Source organism: Dipodomys spectabilis, unplaced genomic scaffold, assembly GCF_019054845.1.
Source record: "Dipodomys spectabilis isolate Male_0828 unplaced genomic scaffold, ASM1905484v1 ptg000583l, whole genome shotgun sequence".
Lineage (NCBI taxonomy): Eukaryota > Metazoa > Chordata > Mammalia > Rodentia > Heteromyidae > Dipodomys > Dipodomys spectabilis.
In genome coordinates this window covers 4,551,643-4,556,721 of record NW_024871260.1, presented here as the reverse complement: position 1 = coordinate 4,556,721, position 5,079 = coordinate 4,551,643, and positions in this window count along the sequence as shown.

Genomic DNA, 5,079 nt, shown 5'->3' with positions numbered 1-5,079 from the left:
AAGCTTTTGTAATCCTTCATCCTATCATTGGAATCTAACAGAATGATAATTACTTACTATTTCAGATTTTGGTGGGAATCATGAACCATTTTGCATCTAAGAATGTTCTGTAATGAAGAGAGCATTTAAAACAAAACTGAGGAGTATATACCAGTTGCATTTCAATAGAAAAATTGGCTTCTCAAAACATAATGAAGAAATTAACCCAAACTTCCAACTGTGTATTCCTTTCTTGTTTAGTTTGTTTTATTAAGACAACATTATACTACCTGGTCCAGGGAAGGTATCAGTAGTAATTCCAGTCTCTAATCTCCTGTCAGTCTGAGTGCTATTGCCCCACCATAGTTTCTTGGTTTATTTATTTATTTGTTTGTTTGTTTATTCATTTTTTGGGTCCATTAATGGGGCCGGACTCTGGGGCTGGGTGCTGTCCCTCAGCTCTTCAGCTCAAGGCTAGCGCTCTACCACTTGAGCCACGGAGCCAATTCCGGCTTTTTTCTTTTTGCTTATGTGGTGCTGAGGAATTGAACCCAGGGCTTCATGCATGCAAGGCAAGTGCTCTACCACTGAGCCACCTTCCCAGCTCCTTCTTGGTTTATTTAATCTTGATACAGCCTAGCAATTCTGAACTTCTCCAGTGATATTATCCACTAGACTTCTCAGACTGTTCATGTACTATTTTCAAAGATGTTCTAACAATTGACACAGGGTATGAACATTTTCAAATGCACCTGCGGGGTCTCTGATTCATTCCTCCATGGATCCAATCCCTTTAATATTGATTACTTGACTCTCTTACTATCTCTGGTCCCTACATACGTAATATTCTCAAACTCTTTTGAAGAAAGTTCACTTTAGGACTTTCTAACATTAAAAATTATCACTTGATTCTAGTCCTACTCAGGACATATTTTCTATTGTTTTCTAGCTTTTCTCCATATTCTGAGAGTTGCTTCATTTTTGTATATGTGTGTGCACATATAAGTGCCTCTGTGTGTATGTGTATGTTTATATGTATGTATGCAAAAGCCTCAAACTCTTATTCATCATTCTTGCTCATGACTGTTATTCCATCACCTGAACCATTCTTCCAATCCAGGTTTTGGCTGGTTAATAATAGATAGTGTCTCAAAAACTGTTCTGCCCTGGCTGGATGCAAACTGAAATTCCCAGACTCCTTTACATTCTTAGGTTTCATTTATCCAGTAGAATCAACTTTTAAACTACAAACATTTTTGTGAGTATAAAGTCTAAGCTGTAGCCCAGATTTTTAACTCAAGAATTCATATAAAGATAGATGAACATACACATTACATATGCTGAGTGCACACTGTTAGAAATGTGATCCTAAGCTGGTGAGAACTGAGGATTGGGTTCAAAGCCAGCCTGGAGACTCTTTTCTCCAATTTACTGCAAGAAAAATGGAAGTGGCACTGTGGCTCAAGTGGTAGAGAATTAGCCTTGAGCGGAATAGCAGAGGGACAGTGCCCAGGCCCAGAGTTCAAGTGCCAGGACCACCACCAAATATATATATATATGTAAAGGAAAGAAAAAAATGTGATCTTATCCACCAGTTCATGGCTAGTATAATCACTGCTCTCTCAAGATGGAATTTTTTTTTCCAATTAAGTCCATGCTCTTATATCTAACTTGCATTGGAAACAGAATTATTGTTCCATTCTACTTTCTACAAAGTTGTATCATTAACAAGCGTGATTTAGAAAGGGAGTGTCCTCATACTTCATGTTCCACGTAGGAGTCATACTTTTTCTCTAGCACTCTCATAAATCTACATATTGGACTTGGCTTTATTGTTTCAACGTGGTCCTATTTGTAGAGTCTTCAATAGTGTTTTGAACCCTTATACTTAAACAGAATTTCTCTTTCGCTTATTATTGCTATAGTTAACATGAGTTAACAAATTCATGTACAGTTGGAAAATAATGCGCAGCACATACACTCACAAAAAAAATGGTCTGAGAAACTTCTTCCACTTTAAAATTAGCCTTAATTTACAGAGAATTTACAAAGTTTGAACTCAATATACTCACGCATAATGTATTTATCAGAAATAAAAATTTCATATTTTCTCTTCACTAAGTTGTCTCTGAAACATGTGTTACCTCAGGTCCAAAGGTGTCCTTGTGTTATTTCGGTGAAGCCAGAAAACATTCATTATACTTCAAGCAGCACCATAGATTGTTCCTTGAAGTAACTGTTACTGGATGTGGAAACTGATCCCAGGAGAGGAATTGAGCATATAGGATTGACAAAGTTCAAGTTAACTTGTGCTTTCCTTTTTACTGTAAAAGGAGACAATCTGAAGTCTTGAAGGAAACTCTGTCCCTGACTTTTTCTAGTGTGCTTTTACCCATATATAATTTTTCTGTAAACTTCTAGTTGAGAGTATTACAAAAAGATATAATGTGCCATTAGATGGCCAGCATAGAACAAAAGGAAATAACGTTGTTTTAAATATGTTCTACTGCAGGGGCTGGGAAGGTGGCTCTGAGGTAGAGCACTTGCCTTGCATGCCTGAGGACCTGGGTTAAATTCCTCAGCACCACATAAGCAAAAATAAGCCAGAAGTGGTGCTGGGGCTCAAGTTGTAGAGTGCTAGCCTTGAGTTGAAAAGCTGAGGTAAAGCGCCCAGGCCCAGAGTTCAGGCCCACGACTGGATCCAAAAAAAGAATTCTACTGCAAAGAAACCAAGACATGGATGTTTTAAAGTGTTTTATGGTTGGATATTTCACCCTTGAGATTATTCTTTTGTTGCAGGAGTCAGTTATCAATTCCTTATTTTGGTCCTGAGTTCTCCAGAGCAATAAGGATTCCAAAAAAGCATCCAGTGCGTATGATCAGCAAAAGGAGCTACTTCTCAGACCACTACTCCTTTAAGGAGGGTCCCAATGAAATATCTGCTTTTTGTTTGCTTTTTTGTTTAGCTTGTGTTGGTTCTGGGGCTTGAACCCAGAGACTGTTCCCCGTTCCTGAACAGTTTTCTTTCCTGCTCACCTACCCCCAAAGCTAGTACTCTACTGCTTGAACCAAAACTCCACTTCTGTTTTTTTTTGCTGTGTAATTACAGATAAGAGTTTGACAGACTCTCCTGCCTGGATTGGCTTTAAACTAAGATAGTAAGAAAGCCAAGTATAGACTGTATAGACTGTATAGACTTCTCTTTTCAAACCAGAAATATTACATGTTTATTGTAAAGCTAATATTTGATAATTTTTTCTTTCTTTTTTATTGTGAGCATACCATACAGAGAAGTTACAATTACATGGGCAAGATAACGAGTACATTTCTTATCAATCATTGTTGCCTCCTATTTGTTTCCCCTTTCCATCCCTTCCCATATAGCCCCCTTCTCCACACCCGATCTCCACCCCACCAAAGTTATAAAGTTCGTTTTCGACATAACAACCTGTACATCTCATTGTTGCAATGGGTCCACGGGTATCCCTAGTTAAACGCTTTGTTTTTAGAGAATATGTCCAGCAAAGAATCCATAACATAACTCAGCAAAAGTAGGTACACTGAATCATTTTGGAATTTTGTTTTTTGCTTGGGAAGATTATTGATCTTGTCATTCCTTTTGGGGAAACTTAAAGTCATATTTCAACTTTTTTGTTGGTTGTAGGGCTTGAACTCTGATCCTGGGTGCTTAGCTAGAGCACCACCTCCGGCTTTCTGATGGTTAATTGAAGGTTAGGGTCTCATGGATTTTCCTGACCAGTCTGGCTTTGAACCACAATCCTCTGGTCTCAACCGCCTGAGTAGCTAGTATTACAGGTGTAATCCACCAGCACCTGGCTCATATTTGCATTTATGTGCACAGAATGACACTGTGTAGACAAAGAATGGAAATTTTAACCAAATGATGATATTGCAGCATTTCAGAAAAATTGAAGTAGCAATAAATATGTCCTCCTTTTCCATTTTGTTACATTAATGACTAATGAGGTATGAGACCCTTACATTAGCATCCTCTGCCATCTGTATAGGTATATTTAGTATCAGGAAATGTTTATAGAGAAATACAGAAAGAATGAGATTTTTAGAAAGCAAAGGAGATACGGTATGAAAGAATAACATAGAAGGAGATACATTTATCACACAGAGATTAAGAGCTAGCCTAAGAGATTTAGAATGCTAAAGGCAATGAGGAAAAGCCTAGGTGACAACTAGTTCTACAGTAACCAAAAATGGTTCTCTAGAACAGTTTCTGGTATACCTTAATTACTATAATTTATTCCCTCTATCTGGAGTTATTTCTTATTATCTGTCACAACTATTAATTAGCCTCTGCCTTTTTGGTGCCATTACTGACCAAAAAGATTTCAAAATCACACTTAGCCTACCCTTCTCTTTGTGATTAGCTGTGACAACACAAATGCTGGAATCGCTGAATTTCTAGAATTAAACTTCACCTGACATCTAAGCACATTCCTGGCATTAATTCCTGTGACTTAATGAACAAAACTTTTTCAACAAAGTATCCTCATATAAGAAACGTACATGAATTAGGGACTGTTGTCAGGGGTCAGTATGGAAGGATCAATTATATATTCCAAGTATGGGATCTTTAGTTTGCATTTACTAACTAAATGTTTTGTTTTTTGTTGTTGTTGTTGTTCTTTTTGCCAGTCGAGGGGTTTAAACTCAGGGGTAGGGAATTTTCCTGAGCTTTTTTTTTCTTGCTCAATGCTAGCTCTCTACCACTTGAGGCACAGCACCACTTCCAGTGTTTTGTTTTTTTAAATGTGTTACTAAGTAATTGAACCCAGGATTTCATGGATGCTAGGCAATCACCTTACCATGAAGCCACATTCCCAGAGCCCTAAATAACTTTCTTAAGATGGCATTACATTTTCATTCCATGACTATGTATCATAATTTTGGCCAGGTGCTAGAAAATGATGTAGATAAAAATACAATACAATAAGGCTAGTAAGGCTGGATGGACAATGAATAACTGTCATGGTCTAGCCAGGGAACAGAGGGGCTTATCTCATGGAGCTTTTTCAACGAGCTGAGCAAGACAGCTCCTGACCCACAGCCCACCTTGAGAATGAG